At 39.3% G+C, this 19333-nt stretch overlaps 1 pseudogene across 1 annotated transcript in view; it reads left to right on the top strand.

Annotated features, from left to right (window-relative positions):
- Positions 1-19024, top strand: part of LOC307096777 (neurofilament light polypeptide-like) — a 162455-nt pseudogene extending 143431 nt beyond the window's left edge. Inside the window, exon 2 of the transcript in view lies at positions 17908-19024. The product of the transcript in view is annotated as a neurofilament light polypeptide-like (transcript). The remainder of the gene's footprint in view (positions 1-17907) is intronic.
- The last annotated feature ends 309 nt before the right edge of the window (positions 19025-19333 follow it).

The following is a 19333-nucleotide window of genomic DNA, read 5'->3' on the forward strand; positions in this document are numbered from 1 at the left end:
TTTGATATTACAATTTGTTTATAATTTTGTCTTTTAACTGAATTCGTCCCCATTATAATCTGACTTAAAAAAAAAAGAATTACTCACGCACTAAGGATCCAAAGGCTTCTGAAGCTAAACATGAGTTTTACACACAGTTAATCTTACCACCATTAATGGTTCTGTTTTATCTGCTCAGGCAAATTCTTCTTCAGATGCCCTTCGTGGTCACCATTAATGGTGGGGGTCTTAATCCAGCATCTGCAAGGGGTTCAGGAATCTGGAGAAGGCACTGTGTATAAATTAATCAAGAGTCCAGAGATGAAACATAATTTTGGAAGGCATTTGGGGGCCAGAGGAGCTTGGCTAAAGAAACCAAGTTCTCCTCTCTCTCTGGACTCCTTGATTTTTATTAACACAAATTGTCCTACAGCAAGGTAGAAATACATATCAAAGGTCAGGGTTTAGTACACAGAATCCATTGTCAGATTGGAGGAACTGCCTTCGGCTGTTCAGGTGTTTGTCCAGCAGGAGGCAATAACATGTAGATGGAAATGTCCTCAGCTGTCTGGCAGCAAGCAAGCATTTATGCATCCTTTTCAGGTTTTGGGGAAATGCCCTTAGCCATTTCCAACAGGCAATAACATATGTGATTCAGCCCTTGCTCAGTCCCCAAGTTCCATCAACCGTTTGATGACATGCTGGAATTGCCTTCCAGCATGGAACAAGTGACTTTTTATTAAGATATTAATATTAGCCATGGTGTGGCATTTTCAGGCTCAATACTTGTATTAATGTCTAAAGGTGGCATATTTTCTCTACCAGTATGCCTGTGTACAAAAGCAGAGATGTCTACTGATATGTAAATATCAGGGCACAAACTTTATACAGCATTGAATTAAAACACTTCTAAGAAACTTTTTGTAACTGATGTGGGTTAGAGTTAGTAATTATTTCTAAAGGGAAGCTTCAATTAAAATTGAACAAGAGACTAGTAATTTTCACACCAGTTATAGAATAAGAAGACACAACAAATGAATTTAATTTCATCCTCTTGAGGTTAACACCATCGTTTTGTTGAACAGTTACTGACATTTTGGCATTTATACATTCCTTTGGTAGAAAAAAAGGAAATAACTAATAGCTTAACTCCTGGATGTCAACTCTTTTAGACAAAATAGATCTTTAATGCATTTTCCCCCAAATGTATGTTCTAGCCAGTTACTTCTTAGGAGTGAGAACATACAGTACATCTCTGAAAACAATGCTGAAATCAAGGCTTATCTTAATGTAACCTAACTGGCCAAGCAATAGTACTAGCTCATTTTTCTATTTTTTTTTAATTTAAAAGCATTTGTTTTCTGATTATGTTAAGTGGTAACACCAGAATTAGACCTGGATATCAAGAATACATAATTGTGTATGGGCCAATGTAAAATTAGCCAAACCTTTTTTGCAGTTAGACAAAATTGCCTCCAATAGGCTGGGATGACAGTTGACAAAGGAACTGAACCAAGTAACCTGTCACGTGTTCAGTTATGAATTGATTTATTCCCACCACACTGGTGCTTCACTATTGATGATATGTTATCCTGGCTGTGCCTCACTGTGCTCTCTTCCACAGAGTCTGCATGACAGTAATATGACCCATTTGCTCAGCTACTCACAAACTTTCAGGTATTTATATGATCTCTACTTTAGTCTAAAAACTCTCTGCCTGCCTCTAATTTTTCAAGATATTATCATTTGTTGTTTTCTAAAAGTTTTATTTTTTACATCTAAGTCCATAATCCATTTTGAGTTATTTAACTTTATTAGGTGTGAAGTTTAGGCCAAAGTTCTTTTTCCCCCCTCCTGCCTATGAATGTCTAATGGTTCCAGCACCATTTGTTGAAAAGGCTATAGTTCTTTTATTGAATTGGTTTTTCTTTGTTGTCAAAGTCACTTGGAAATATTTGTGTGGAACTATTTCTAGGTTTTTAATTCTACTCTATTGATTTATCTTTCTGCCAATACCACACAGTTTTGAGCATAGAGTTCTATAGTCAGCCTTAGCATTGGGTACAGTGATTCCTCTTATTTTATTTTTCCATTTATAAATTGTTTTAGCAATTATTTGTTTTTTCATATATTTTTTAGGACAATATTATTTATGTCTACAAAAACTTTGCTAGGATTTTGAAAAGTATTACATTAAATCTATAGCTCAATTTCAGGAGATTAACACTTTTACTATGATGCATGTTCAAATCCATGAACACAATGCAATATATCTTTATTTATGTAGGACTTTGATTTCTTTCATGAGCATTTTGTGTTAAGCATACAGATTTTTTACATGTTTTATTTTTATACCAAAATATTTTATTTTACTTGGAATGAGTGTAAATTCTGTTTAATTTTTTTTTCTATGTGTGTGTGTGTGTGTGTTTAAATGTCTTTATTGATTTTAGAGAGAGAGAGGAAGGGAGAGGAAGAGAGGGAAACATAGATATGAAAGAGAAATAGGCTGCCTTCTGCATGCCCCCTACTGGGGATTGAGCCCCCAACCCAGGTATGCACCCTGCCTGGAATTGAACCAGCAACCTTCTGGTGCACTGGACGATACTCAACCAAGTGAGCCACACTGGCCAGATCTGGTTTCTATGTTCGATGTTAGTATATAAAAATATGAGTGATTTTTTTTGTGTTGATCTTGTTTTTTGCAAACTTAAATTAGCTTCATAATTCTAGAGGTTTTGTGGGATTCCTTTGAATTTTCTATGCAGAAAATCATCATCTATAAGTAGGGTAGTTTTAGTTTTGGAGCTTATATACCTGAGGTGTTATATTTAAGACAAAAATGTGTTCTTTTTGAAATTGTTATTCATTATATATTGCTTTCTATAACTTTTAGTGGATCAATGATTTTCTAAAATAATCCTTATGTTAGTGGTTCTTAAAGTATGGTTGGGTACTCTCAAGAGTCCACTGAAACTCTTCCCGTGGGTTCACAGGATCAAAACTTTGTTCAAAATTATACTAAGTTTTTATTTTGCCATTTTTTTGCTCTTATTTTTTCATGAGCATGTGGTTGAATTTTTCAGAGGTTATATGATGTGATGTTGCAACAGATTTAGAAATCCAAGTCTTCTATTATGACACACATTGAAAAAATTTGCAAATTACAAAATAATGCCATTTACTGATTTTCTCTTTTTTGAAAAAAATATTTGTTTCATAGAAATGGTTTATGTTTAACATGCAAGGCATTTATCTTTTTAAAATGAATTATTAAATGAATATTTTATAATTTCCTCAGAAATTAAAACAACTTCTCATGTGAAAAATATTGATAGATAAAACCCTCATAAACAAAAGCTCTTTGAGGTCTTTAAATTTTTTTAAGTTTAAAGCATTCTGAAATGAAAAAGTTTTGAGAATCTCTAATTTAGGCTAATTACATTTAAATTAGTTCTCTGGGTTATCAATTGATTGCCTAACATATTGCCTGGTGATAAATAAACACAGGTTGATTTCTAGGAAAATATCTTTATATCTTGCTAGTTTGTTTATGGCAGAGGAGAAAATTTCTGTCAGCTTTACAATTCTTTCTTTAAATTAAATCTTACATGAAAGTCCAATACTTAAAAAGTAAGAACAATGTTGACTATATTCCCTATGTTGTACTTTATTTCCCCGTGGGTACTGAAAATATCAAGGGGAACACTTTGTAAAGTATATGATTGAATATGCTGTACGATTTTATAAAGTATAGATTGTCTATGCTGTACACCTGAAACCAATACAAAATAATACTGGGTGAGGGGAGTGACAACAGAGATAGCTTGGAGTTTGTGCTGTTTGAATGTTTGTCATCATACAAAAGGGCCACAGTAGAACAAATCCCAAGGATCCTTTGAGTGTAATATGAAAATGATGATTGTAAAGACTTAATTGAAAACTATGTAAACAAATCCAGAATCTTTCTTAGTGGCTGACACAGAGTAGGGCTCAATAAATGTGTTACATGAATGACTGACCACTGGGATGTGGTTATAACTTCAGATCATTTTTTAAAATAATAGCTATGAAAATGAAAATTTATCAATAGAAAATAAAGGCAAGATTTATTACCATGGGACTATAATTACTTAATATATTTCATATAAAAACATTCAGACAAATATTTGAGTTCCAGTTAATTAAAAAATAAATATATGAGAAAATGTAACTAGGCAAGAAGTCAATGCTTGGTTTTTGAGGAAAAGAAGACTATATGAAAGGTAGGAGAAAGGCTGCATTAGTTTTAGAAGGCAAGAAAAATGACCAGGTAAGAGAAAGTTTTAACAATATTCTCTGTATTGCATGAATTATGCCAAATTATTATCACTTTAAATTTTCCCACACAAGCATATCCAAGTGCCTGGTGATGATGTTTTCAGAGTAGGGATGTATTATAAAAATAAAACTCATCAGCCTGGTCAGCGTGGCTCAGTGGTTGAGCACAGACCTATGAACCAGGAGATCACGGTTTGATTCCTGGTCAGGGCATATGCCCTGGTTGTGGGGTCCATCCCCAGTGTGGGGTGTGCAAGAGGCAGCTGATCAATGATTCTCTCTTATTATTGATGTTTCTATTTCTCTCTCCCTCTCATTTCCTCTCTAAAATAAATTTAAAAATATATATTTTTAAAAAAGATAAAACTCACCCACCAGACTAGATCATCAGTGGAAGAAATAACATGTGTTTTTCCTGAGGCTATTCCAAAAAGAAAAAAGAAAAAAATGATTATATTAATGGTACACACAAATTAAAAACAACAATTTGGGATGTTTTAAGGCAGTTGCTTATCTAACTAGGTAGCCTTCTGCACACTGGATTGCCACATTGCTTGTTCTTATGGGGGCTCCAAGGCTGTGACACGGCCTCTGGGTGGCTGCAGCAGCAGTGATTCCAGCATCTTCCCGTATCTTAAGACAAGGCTAAATCAAACAAACTGGTCAGTGTGTCACCTAGGACACTTTCTCACAGTCAGCAGGAAACACATTTTTCATGAGATTGCTATTTTTATTTACAAAAAAATGTGAGGCTGTTTGTTGTATCATCATTAAAATAGTCAGGGGATAAGGAAAAGTTGATGGATAACTTCCTGGTATAAATGAGTATCTTTTTTTTTTTTAATTCCCCGAAGAGTAGAGGTCAGTAACATGCTCTCACACAATAATACAGATTTTAGTTCTTATAAGAAGAAACCTCGACAATAATGTCCTAAGTTTGGTAAGAGTTCATTTTGTGCAAGGCAAAGCAAAGGAAAAGGGTTGAAGAAAGTGAAGCAAAGTGCTTTCATCAGAGATGAACTATGTGTTTTCATTCACATCATGAAAGTGTCCTTTATCTTTGGCTATAATTCTAGAAGAGGCTTTCCTATGCCAGTCTGGGAGCAAGAAAGGGCCCAGCTGGCTACAGATTTCCATGCCCACCTGCCCTACAGTGTACATTGTGGGTAATTATCAGATTATCTTCCTTTTCATGCAACAAAATACAAGGTCCATGGAAGCAATTTTCTGTTGGCTTTCTTACCACTATACACTCAGTTCACAAAACAAGCATTCAATATTTGTTGAATGTATGTATAACTATGTAAAGTTTCCAGAAGTGAACTTTTGTTTTTGGTTGTGTTGCCTTTTATTAGCTGAAAGAGAATATTCATAGTCAACAGCACAGAGTTTTAAAAAAGTTAATAAAAGCATGTAAAAAACTTCCTGTACCGCTATGTGTACACATATTTATAGAAAGTACTGGTATGTTTCCAGTAACATTTCTGTATGCATGACAAATATCAGAAATTAAATACCAGCTGTAAACACCAACATGTAGACATTTCTGTCTGCCTATCACAATGGTTCTCAAACATTTTAGTCTCAGAACCACTTTACACATTCAAAATTGAGGACTCCAAAGAGTTTTGTGGGTTATATCTATAGATATTTACCATATCAGAAATTAAAACTAATAAAATTAAAAACATATATTTATTTATTCATTTCAATATAGCATAGCTTGTTTTTACAAATAATTACTATAATTTTCAAAACAAAAAAGTGAAGGTGTAGGATTTTTAAAATTTGGCTAATCTTTGTAACTTCTCTTCAATGTCTAGCTTAATAGAAGGTATCTAGTTTCCATAACTGTTCTTAATTTCAATCTGTTGTAATATATGATATCATGAGATTGACAAATGTCTTTTGTTCAAATAAGAATATCCACAAAATACCTATAGTTAGCATTACACTAAATGATTACTTTCCCCCTAAGATCAGAAACAAGACAAATATGTCCAATCATGCCTCTCCTGTTCAACATAGTACTGGAGGTGCTAGACAGTGCTGTAGGGAGAGAAAAAGAAGTAAAATAAATAAATAAATCTTTCTATTTGCAGATGGCATTATTATTTACATAGAAAACCCAAGGAATCTATAAAACCAAACCAAAAGCAAACCAACCAACCAACAAAAAACCCTAAAATTTGCTAGAAATGAGTTCAGTAAGATAATCATTAATTTCTATATGTTAGCAATAAAAACGTGGACATAAAATTAAAAATGATTTACAGTCACTCAAAAAAAATGAAATACTTAGGTATAAATCAAACAAAACATCTAATACAGGACTTACAGGCTTAAAACTGTAACATAATAAAAGAAAAATGGTCTAAATAAGTATTCATTGATTATATGATTCAACAGAGTAAACATGTCAATTCTTCCCCAATATATAACACAATTACCATCAAACACTAGCACAATTGGTATTTCTGATTTCTTGGGATATAATCCTAGAAGTGGGATCACTGGGTCAAATGGGAGTTGCATTTTTAATTTTTTGAGGAAACTCCATACTGTTTTCCACAGAGGCTGTACCAGTCTGCATTCCCACCAGCAGGGTATGAGGGTTCCCTTTGCAACACATCCTCGGCCGCACTTGTACTTTGTTGATTGGTTCATGGTAGCCATTCTGATAGGTATGAGGTGATACCTCATTGTCATTTGATTTGCATTTCTCAGACAATTAGTGACTGAGCATTTTTTCATATGCCTCTTGGCGTTATGTATGTCCACTTCGGAGAAGTATTTGTTTAGGTCGTCCTTTGTCCATTTTTTTAAATTGATTTTTTAAGTTGTATGAGTTCCCTATAAATTTTGGAGATTAACCCCTGATCTGATGCATCATTGTCAAATATGTTCTTCCATGCAGTGGGATCTCCTGTTATTTTGTTGATGGTTTCTTTTGTAATGCAGAAGTTTTTATTTTGATATAGTTCCATTTGTTTATTTTCTCCTTAGTTTTCATTGTCCTAGGAGATGTATCGGTAAATATATTGCTATGAGAGATGTCTGAAATTTTGCTGCCTATGAATTCTTCTAAGATTTTTATGGTTTCACATCTTACATTTAAGTATTTTATCCATTTTGAGTTTATCTTTGTATGGTGTAAGTTGGTGGTCTAGTTTCTTTCTTTTTTTTTTTCATGTGTCTGTCCAATTTTCCCTATACCACTTGTTGAAGAGACTATCTTGACTCCATTGTATGTTCTTGCCTCCTCTGTCAAATATTAATTGAGCATAATGACCTCAGTTGATTTCTGGGTCCCCTGTTCTGTTCCATTGGTCTATATGCATGTTTCTATGCCAGCCAGCTGTTTTGAGTATAATGGCTTTGTAGTATAACTTGATATCTGGGGTTGTGACCCTTCAATTTTGTTTTTCTTTCTCAAAGTTGCTGCGGTTATTCGGGATCTTCTTTTATTCCATATAAATTTTTAGAGAGTTTGTTCTAGGTCAGTGAGATATGCCCTTGGTATTTTGATAAGGATTTCATTGAATGTATAGATTGCTTTGGGTAGTATGGACATTTTAATAATGTTGATTCTACCAATCCATGAACATGGCATTTTCTTCCACTTGTTTATATCTCTCTTGATCTCTTTTTTCAATGTTCTGTAGTTTTCTGAGTACAGGTTTTTTACCTCCCTGGTTAAGTTTATTCCTAGGTATCTTAATTTTTTTGTTGCAATCATAAATGGGATTTTTTTTAAAAAATTCTCTTTCTTTGAGCTCATTATTGGTGTATAAAAATTCCATAGATTTCTGGGTGTTAATTTTGTATCCTGCAGCCCTATGTTCATATCAGCACAATTTAAAGTAAGTAAAATTTGGAAACAGCCTAAGTGCCCAGCAGCTAATGAGTGGAATAAAAAACTGTGGTACATCTAATGGAATATTATGCTGCTGTAAAAAAGAAAGAACTTTTACCATTTGCAATAGCATGGATGAACATGGAGAACATTATGCTAAGTGAAGTAAGCCAGTCAGAGAAAGGTAAGTATTACATGATCTCAGTCATATGTGGAATATAATGAACAACATAATATGATGAATAAAAGTAGATCCAGAGACATAGAATCATTGAACAGACTGTCAAACCTTAGAGGGAAGGCATGGGAAGGTGGGTGGGTGGGTAGGAAGAGATCAACCAATGAACTCGTATGCATATATGCATAACTGATGGTCACTGATAATAGGGTTGTTAGGCCTGAGGTGGGGGGAGAGGGCAGGATCAGGCTGGGAGAGATCAATGAGGGAAAAAAGGACATATGTAATATTTTAAACAATGAGAATTTAAAACAAAACACTAGCAAGATATTTTTCTAGATATAAACTAAATTATTCTAAAATTTATATGGAATTGAGAAGGACTTACAATTGCTAAAATTTTTGAATCAGAAGGAAAAACTGGAAATAATCTTACTATATAAGTTCAATAATCAAAATTATGTATATTGGCAGAAGGAGAGATTGTTGGAACAGAATAGAGAACCTAGAAATAGACCCACAGAAATATGACCAAGTGTTATTTGACAAAGGTGCAAAAGCAATTCAATGAAGAAAAGAGTTTTATTCAACCTTAATCTAAACCTCAGACTTTATATATAAATTAAGTTAAAATGAATAATGAACTTAAATGTAAAATTGTAATATTTTTAGAAAAGTATATGAGGTAATCTTTGAGTTTTAAAGCTAGGCCAACAGTTCTTTGACTTGACATAAAAAATTCAATCTATAAAAGTAAAACTTGAAAACACAACCTCATCAAAATGAAATACTTTGACCATGAAAGACCCTGTTAAGAGGATAAAAAGACAGGCTACCTGGAAAAAATATTTGCAAATGACATCTGACAAAAGACTCTTTCTCGAATATATAACAAACTTTCAAAGCTCAGAAGTAAAAAGAAACAATTCAATTAGAAATGATCCAAAGAGATGAAGAAACACTTCACTGGAGAGGACATACAGGTAGAAAATAAGTACATGAAACATTATTCAATACTAGAGGCCCAGAGCACAAAATAATACACGGGTAGGGTCCCTAGGCCTAGCCTGCAAACAGGGCCATCTTCTGCCCGCTCGCCAGTCCCGTTGGCCAGGCAATCAATCTTAGTCTCTGGGCTGGGGGAGGGATCAAGAGGTCAGCCTTCCACCGGCTCTTCAGTCCCCAGTCCTGCCCGGCAGCCTCCACCCACCCTGGTTCTCCATTGGCCAGCTGATCGATCTGAGCCTGTGGGCTAGGGGAGGGACCAAGAGGTCAGCGTTCCACCCGCTCGCCAGTCCCCAATCCCACCCCGCCACCACCCACATCAGTTCCCCGTGGTTTCCCTGTTGGCCATCCAGTGATCGGAGCTGATGGGCTGTGGGGAGGGATCAACAGGTGGTCAATGCATCTCATAGGACTGGTTGATCAATTGTTCTGGTCATTACACCGTTATGGTCACTGGCCTTTTATTATATAGGATCATTAGCCCATCAGGGAAATGCAAATTTAAGCCAGGATGAGATATTGCTATACAGTTATCAGAAAGGCAAAAATAAAAAAAATAGTGACAACACCAAGTACTGGTGAGGATGTGGAGAAACCGTTTCACTTAACTTACACATGGTTGGTAGGAATGCAAAATTGTGTGGCCCCTCAGGTAGACAGTTTAACAGTTTTTTAAAAGCTAAACATGGAACTACCATACGACCTAGAAATAGCATTTCTGGATATTTATTTCAGAGAAATGAAGACATCTATACTAATAAAAGGGTAATATGCTAATTAGACCAGGTCAACTGGACATCTTCTGGTTGTCCGGTCCTCCTTCTGGACAAAGCCACAGTGGCGGGGGCCAAGGCAGAGGCAGTTAGGGGTGATCAGGCTGGCAGGGGAGGGCGGTTATGAGTGATCAGGCCAGCAGGCAGAGGGGTTAGAGATTATTAGGAAGGGAGGCAGGTAAGCGGTCAAAAGCCAGTGGTCCCGGATTGCGAGAGGGATGTCTGACTGCCAGGGATCGGGCCTAAACTGGCAGTCAAACATCCCCCTAGGGGTCCTGGATTGGAGAGGGTGCAGGCTGGGCCGAGGGACCCCTCCCCCCAAGCATGAATTTCATGCACCAGGTCGCTAGTCCTATAATAAAAGCTTAATATGCTAAGTGTCTGGTCGTCCGGTCATCTATTCGGTTCACAATATGCTAATGATATGCTAAGGCCACTCAACTGCTCGCTATGATGTGCACTGACCACCAGGGAACAGACAGTAGACCAGTAAACCAGTCGCTATGATGTGCACTGACCACTAGGGGGCAGACACCCCAACCGGTAGATTAGCTTGCTTCTGGGGTTCGGCTGATAGGGACTGAGCAAGATGTACTGGACATGCTCAGGAGCCCTCTGCAGTCCCTCTCCGGCTGGCCAACCTCTTGTGTCCCTCCCCGGCCCTGATCATGCACTGTTGGGGTCCCTCAGCCTGGCCTATGCCCTCTAGCAATCCAGGACCCCTTGGGGGATGTCAGAGAGCCAGTTTCGGCCCGATCCTGCAGGCCAGGCTGAGGGACCCCACTGTTGCACGAATTCATGCACCGGGCCTTTAGTATTCACATAAAAGCCTATACACAAATGTTTATAGCAACTTTATTCATAATAGCCCCAAATTGAAATCAGTCCAGATATTCAAAGAATGAATAGCTAAACAAGCCACAGTACATTTATACCATGGAATATCAGGAAGACCTGACAATTTAGACAGATATACAAGTTCCAAAAGATTACATATTATATGACTCCATTTGGATAGCATTCTTTAAATGTCAAAATTATAGAAGTAAAGAACTGATTATTGGTTGCCAGCTATTAAGGACAATAGGAAGGGTGGATGGAAAAGTCATGTTGCTATAAATGAGTAACAGGAAAAATCCTTGCGATGGACTTGTTCTGTATTTGATTGTATGAGTGTCAATATCCTTGTGATATTGTACTACAGTTTTAAAGATGTTAAGTTACATTAGAAGAGGCTGGGTGAAGTGTTGTTGGGATCTTTCTGTATTATTTCCTTCAACTGCATTTAAAGCTACCATTATTTCTCAGAATAAAATGTATATACTTTACTTTTTAAACTGGAAATACTCTCACTGGCTTTGAAGGGGTGTTACCTAGTATAACATAGAGTTAGTTAAAATTAGTTTATTTTTTGATTTTTAAAAATTGGAAGACGTAATGACTATTACTGTTCTATGAATTTAAGTAAATACTTCTCATAATAATGGGAGGAAGAGTGTTTATGGGGAGTGTTAAAATTTTTCTTCTATACATGATTTAACTGGGATAATTTAACTAGTGTATTTTTACTATTCTAAAGATATAAGAACAAGCTCTTTAAGACTTTGCATACCTCAGGAGCGCTAAAAATATGTTGCCAAGGGAAGCTGTTCACTTTCAACTGTTTTCATTGTCTTGAAAGACTCAGTAGTTCTTGTTCGCAATGATAGTGGGAAGAAATAAAAAGTAATAGATATTCCAGTGGTAATTTCTTTTACTCCTCCTCTACAAAACAGTAGAAATATATAGAATGTATGGCTAAATATCCTAATACTGTGGTCGGCAAACTGCGGCTCGCGAGCCACATGTGGCTCTTTGGCCCCTTTGGCTCTTCCACAAAATACCACGGCCTGGGCGAGTCTATTTTGAAGAAGTGGCATTAGAAGAAGTTAAAGTTTAAAAACTTTGGCTCTCAAAAGAAATTTCAATCGTTGTACTGTTGATATTTGGCTCTGTTGACTAATGAGTTTGCCGACCACTGTCCTAATATATAAAAACCCTGGGTTGTAACGACCAGTAATGACTGAGGCTCTACCAACCGTAAGTCAGTCCTGCCGTCAATGCTGGGGCTGACTTCTTCCGCTGCAGGTGCGGTGCCCCAGCACTGACTGCTGAGGGGGCTGTGAATCAGGGCCAGAGAGAGGCCTGAAGAGAGAAGCAGGGACTGATCTGTTGCCTCTTTGGCAACTTTTGATCAGCACTTGCCTCTCTCTTTCTCTCCCAGTCTGGCCAGCAGCTGCGCCTCCATTTCTCTCCAGGCCTCCACCAGGGCTGCTGATCAGCCCCACCTTTCTGATCAGGCCCTGTTGATAGACCAGAGATGCTGACTGGCATAGAAACCAATCAATCAGAACCAAATCTGGGTGAAGTGTGAGAATCCAATGGCTGCCTAGGAGGCAGAGCTTTTGACGCTGACTGGCATAGAAACCAACCAATAAGAACCAAATTGGCTGGCAGAGGAGGGCAGTTGGGGGAAAGATCATGTCTGCAGGGGAGGGCAGTTGGGGGCAAGATCAGGCCGGCAGGGGAGGGCAGTTAGGGGTGATCATGCAGGCAGGCAGAGGCAGTTAGGGGCAATCAGGCAGGCAGGCAGGTGAGCGGTTAGGAGCCAGCGGTCCCAGATTGCGAGAGGCAGTTGGACATCCCCAAAGGGGTCCCCAATTAGAGAGGGTGCAGGATGGGCTGAGGGACCCCTCCATCCATGCATGAATTTCGTGCACCAGGCCACTAGTTTTATAATATTTGTGGCAGATACTTGAATAGTCTAATTTATATACATTCCAGGTCTTGACTAGTGTTCTTCATATTTTGTAGAGGGTGGAGAGAAAAAAAAAATTTAAAAATTGCATTTTCAAGATTTCCTTGTGCATGGTTTTTTGGATGTGTTTAGGTTCTGCCAATCCCATAATCCTAGCAAGACTTGTATACAGGGCTGAATCATGAAGGGAGGAAGGCAGAAGGCCAGCTTCTATTTTATGGCTTGGTCATGGTAGAGGCAGCTAGCTTCTGCAGTTGTCATTTTCTGATGCTTAGGGCCTCTTTCCCACTCACAGAAGATACAGAGTGATTTCCAGGACTGGGAGTTGCCTAGAGGGTTACCCTGGAGCCCATTCTTACATTGCCACCGGTACTCGGTGATAAATCCCTTTCTGCTTAACCCAATTAGAGTGAGTTTTATTATCTTCAACTGAACCCTAACTAATACCATCTTACTAGATAAAAAGCAAAGAAAATATTGTAAAATACACTACAATGTAGAAATGAAAACCTGAAGGTCTTAGCTAAGAAAGGAAAACACGGTTTGGGCTAAGATTGGGAGATGGGACCTACTTCAGGGAAAGGGAAGAAAGTTAGGAAAAGGCACAGGATTTCAAGTCCTAGAAGAAATCAATGACAACAGAATCACTCTTATATTACGACTACATTCTGGAAATTAACCTGCAACAAGCACTTGTTCCCATCCAAGTATCTATATTACCACTTAGCCTCCTGGAAACCACATTAAAAAAATCTATAATAATAAAAGGGTAATATGCTAATTAGACCATACATAACCAGGGTCAGAGTGAAGCCCGGGTCCCAGATGCCTCCTGGTGGCTGGAACGAAGCCCGGGTCCCAGGTGCCAGAGGGAAGCTGGTGCTGGCAACCAGAGGAGGGAAGGCCAACTCTTGCACAAATTTTGTGCATTGGGCCTCTAGTAAAGTATATGACTGCAGAAGTGGCTTGTCCACATGATTTCCTGACCTGCTTGCTGATGTCTGAAATACCTTTAATAGGGAACAAGTTATACATAATTATAAATAAAAGTGTCAAAATGAAAATGCTGATTTAGTTGATGTGCAAAACTCATAAGTAGTAAAGAGAGATTGGTTAATTAAATTATAGTGAATGATAATTTCAGGACCCTTATTATTTTAGTGATATAACTGGTTATCATTGATAGAGGGCTGACTATGGACTTGGCACAGGTCTTCAAGTTTTCACACACTCCATGTCATTTAGTGTCTCTACAACTCTATACACTGAGTGGCCAGATTATTATGATCTCTGAACGCATAATAATCTGGCCACTCAGTGTATCTACACTAATAAAAGAGAAATATGCAAATTGACTGTCCCTCTGTTACACCCACCAGCCAATCAGAGCGAGTATGCAAATTAACCCAACAGAGATGGAAGTTAATTTGCATATGCAGGCACAGACTGAAGACAGTGTAGAAGGAAGCCAAGCACTACAGAAGGGAGTGAAGCTGCAGAGAAGGGAGCGAGGCAGCGGAGAAGGGAGGGAAGTGAGGTGGCGGTGGAGACAGGAGGGAATCCAGGTGGTGACAGAGATGGGAGGGAGCAAGGTGGCAGCAGAGATGGGAGGGAAGCCTGCCTCGGCGGGCTTTGCTCCCTTCTCTGCTTCACTCTGGCCACATGATGCCCTATTCTTGCAGGAATAGACCCGAGGAAGCCCTATTCTTGCAGGAATCTTCCTGCAACGGGCCTCTAGTGTGTGTGTGTATATATATATATACATACACACACACACACACACACACACACACACACACACACTGAGTGGCCAGATTATTATATATATTATTACATATATATATATATATATATATATATATATATATATATACACACACACACTGAGTGGCCAGATTATTATGACCACCTGACGTTTGTAGGCAAATTAGCCATACACTGCATCATATGAGATATGGAAGCTGAAGGCCTGTTAGAACACCTTTGCTGTCTGCAGTTACCAAGATAAAATGTCTCCAATTTGCACAGGAACACAAGGATTGGACAGTCGAGCATTGGAAAAAAGTCATGTGGTCCGATGAATCATGTTTCCAGTTGCATCATGAAGATGGCAGAGTGAGAATTTCTCGGTAACAGCATGAAAGCATGCACCCCACATGCATGAGTACAACCCTTCAAGCTGGTGGTGGGGGCAGTGTTATGGTTTGGGCCATGTTTTCCTGGCATGATTTGGGCCCTTTAATTTGTGTGGAACAACGTCTGAATAGCATAACATACCTAAGTATCATTGCTGATCAAGTTCATCCTGTCATGTTGATGGCGTATCCCAATGGAGATGGCTTCTTCCAACAAGTCAATGCACCATGCCACGGTGCTCATATTGTGCAGGAGTGGTTTCAAGAACATGAAGGAGACTTTACCTTGCTTAGGTGGCCCCCACAATCACCAGATCTCTATCCAATTGAGCATTTGTGGGACAAAGTTAAAAAAGCCATCAGGCAGCTGGTTCCACAACCATCAAATCTCACAGAACTGGACAGTGCTATTCATCAGGCATGGTGTCAGATTCCTCGCATCACCTTTCAACATCTCATGGAGTCAATGCCAAGAAGAATCGCCGCAGTATTGAAGGCAAAAGGTGGCCCAACAAAGTACTGATGGGGTGGTCATAATAATCTGGCCACTCAGTATATATATATATATATATATATATATATATATATATATATATATACATACTAGAGGCCCTGTGCATGGATTTGTGCATGGGTGGGGTCCGGCCAGCCTGGCCATGGGGAGGGGAAATGGGCGGTTGGCCGGCCTGCCTGCTGGTTGAACTCCTGGTCGAGGGGACAATTTGCATATTAGCCTTTTATTGTATAGGATATACACTGAGTAGCCAGATTATTATGCATTCAGAGATCATAATAATCTGGCTACTCAGTGTAGTTCTGTACAGTATTTTTATTCCCACTTTCCAGGTATAGACACTGAGAGTCAGAAAGATTAAAAAAAACTTGCCTGAGTCATGAAGACAAGGCCTGGAACAGAGTGTTATTCAATTTCTTAATTTTGAATTGGGTCAAGTCTATTTGCCTTTATAAGAGTAAGGATAAATTGAAACTGTGCTCAAATAGAGTTTTCTCATGGGAAGGCAGACAGGAAGTTCTCTTCTACATGATTTATACCCATTTTCCTTTTAAGGTGGCTTACTTTTAAAGGTTTATTAATAACAACCACAACAAATAGCATTTGTTTATCATTTTACAATCTACTCTATTTTTTCTTGTAATGCATTTTTTATATATTATCTCTTTCTACTTTTACAACTCAGTAGAGAGAGGCACTCTTCCCTTCTAATTTTAAGATGTAAATTGAACCCTAAAAGTGAAGTTATTGCCTCAAAGCACTCAGTGAATGAAAATTTTGGATCCTAAATGCAAGGATTCAGTCCCCAATTTTCATAACAATCTGTTATTGCTTAGAGAGATAAGCACTGACCTGAAGACCTTCAAGGCATCCTGAGCCATACAGAGGGCCAAGACTATAGAAAAAAAAAGGTTCTGTTTCATACTTATCCAGTTCATTTCAGTGGCTGCCTGCACTATTACCTGTTAACTGTTTATGTCTGTCCTCTCAGTATTCTGGACAGGACAGGCTGTGAGTGCTGGCATTTTACCATCATCATTTTAATAGTTCTTGTGCCTAACATAATTCCTTGCATAGAGTATGCATTCAATATATTTTGATTAATGGGTACCTCCAAAATTTAATTTTCAAAGCAGAATAAAAATATTAAAGTTTTCACTCCAATGTTTTAGCAGATTATTTTTCCATCATCATCATGATGGATTTTGTATATGGTTACTAACATGATGCTTAAGAAATATTGCTTCATGTGTTTTAGAAAAAAAACAACCACATTTTTACTATCAGCTATATTTGGTCAAATATTTTACCAAATATTATGTTACTAATTTAAAAATCTTCATAGAAGCACCTTTTCTAGAAGAGTACATTATTGTGATTTCCTTTCCCCATCCACACATTAGATTAGAAATATTTTTTGGTGCCAAAACCAAATGGCAGTAATACCAACCTTTGGAATCATGATAAATGAAGTTGCCCAAAACCAAACATGAAATTCAATCTGGGCCTGAAGTCATATTGCCAAGTGCTGGCCAGTGAAAACAACCACTAAGAGAAAGGATCCTGATTTATTTCTTTAATTTTCTCATGTAGACAGAGCATTTTGTTTTTCTTAACTGCAGGAAACATCTAGCTCTATTGAAAGTATCTATATGATCTCTGAACTCATAATAATCTGGCCACTCAGTGTCTATCCTATATAATAAAAGGCTAGTATGCAAATTGTCCCCTCGACCAGGAGTTTGACCAGCAGGCAGGCCGGCCAACTGCCCATGTCCCCACCCCTGGCCAGGCTGGCCGGACCCCACCCATGCACAAATTCATGCACCGGGCCTCTCTAATATATATATATATATATATACTAATAAAAGAGAAAGATGCTAATTGACCATACCTCTGCTATGTCCACAGCAATCAGGAGCGATATGCAAATAAACCCAACAAAGATGGTGGGTAAATTTGCATATGCAGGCCCAGTGATCAGGCCTGAAGCTGCCCGCAGGGTCCAGGCGGCAATCGGGACCGGGCAGGCTGGGTGGGCAGTGCCTGTTGCCCCCCGTGGGGTCCAGGCAGCGATCGGGACTGGGCAGGCCTGGCAGGCAGTGCCTAATGCTGCCCGCGGGGTCCAGATGGCTATCAGGGACCTGGGTAGGTGGGGGTGGCCAGGGTCTCCGGCATCACTGTCTGCCCCTGGGCTGCCTGAGGACACTGGTGGAGCAGGCATGGGTTGAACATTTTAATGAAAATGGGATGCCTGTGCCCCACCCCACCGCGCCTTTCCCTGGTGAGGAGAGGGAAGTGGGCAGTTAGGAGGCACTGGGGCTCCTAAGTGGCTGGGAACAACCTGCAGGCGTGCTACCAGGAAGAGGTGCTGAACCATGAGGATGCAGAGGGCTGGCTGATGGAGGCACGCAAAGGTGCAGGTGAGGCGGCTCTCGCAGGCGCTGAGCTGGAAAAGTGCATCAACAGCCTGATGGATGAAATCGCTTTTCTGAAGAAGGTACACGAAAAGGAGATCACTGAGCTGCAGGCGCAGATCCAGTATGCTCAGATCTCCGTGGAGATGGACGTGTTCTCCAAGTCCGACCTCTCCACTATGCTCAAGAACATCCGTGCCCAGTACGAGAAGCTGGCTGCCAAGAACATGCAGAATGCCGAAGAATGGTACAAGAGCTGCTTCGTCACCCTGACCGAGAGCACTGCCAAGAACACCTACGCGGTGCGCGCCGCCAAGGAAGAGGTGTCCAAGAGCTGCTGACTGCTCAAGACCAAGACCCTGGAGATGGAAGCAAGCCAGGGCATGAACGAAGCGCTGGGAAAGCATCTGCAAGAGCTGGAGGATAAGCAGAACACCGACGTTAGTGCTATGCAGGACACAATTAACAAATTAGAAAATGAGTTGAGAAATACAAAGAGTGAAATGGCACGATATTTAAAAGAATACCAAGACCTCCTCAATGTGAAGATGGCTTTGGACATTGACATTGCAGCTTATAGGAAACTCTTGGAAGGTGAGGAGACCCGGCTCAGTTTCACCAGTGTCATAAGCATAGCCAGCGGCTACTCCCAGAGTTCCCAGGTCTTTGGTTGATCTGCCTACCGTGGTTTACAGACCAGCTCCTACTTGATTGCTTAGAGAGATGTCCTCTCGCTCCTTCCCTTCTTAATACACCAGCCATGTCCAGGAGGAGCAGATCGAGGTGGAAGCGACCATTGAGGCTGCAAAATCCGAGTAAGCTAAGAATGAACCCCCTTTTGAAGGAGAAGCTGAAAAGGAGGAAAAGGAGAAGGAAGAGGCTGAGGAAGAGGAAAGAGAGGAAGAGGAAGAAGGTGCCAAGGAAGAATTTGAGGATGCAAAGGAGGAAGAAGAAGGAGGTGAAGGTGAAGGAGAAGATGCCCAAGAAGCTGAGGACGAGAAGAAAGATGAAGGTTCTGGGGAGGAGCAAGCAACCAAGAAGAAAGATTGAGCCCCCTTTCCTTAATTATTTCAGGAATAATCCTCCCGAAACCAGGTCAACCCCGTCACCAACCAAGCAGTTGAGTTCCCGATACTATATGAATTCAGAAGTCAATATATATAACATTCTGAGGTGACTCAGGTTGGACATTAAATGTTATGCTATGACTTTTCTCCTTATGCAGAGTATCTGCTTGCAGAGTGGCTTCCTGGCTTGCTGCCAGCCTGTGCATGGTCCACACTTATGAGTTCAGGATCTATAAACTCATGACAATGTGGATAATTCAGATGTTTACAATAAAAACACATGAATACACGA

Source organism: Cnephaeus nilssonii (assembly GCF_951640355.1).
Source record: "Cnephaeus nilssonii genome assembly, chromosome: 3".
Classification (NCBI taxonomy): Eukaryota; Metazoa; Chordata; class Mammalia; order Chiroptera; family Vespertilionidae; genus Cnephaeus; species Cnephaeus nilssonii.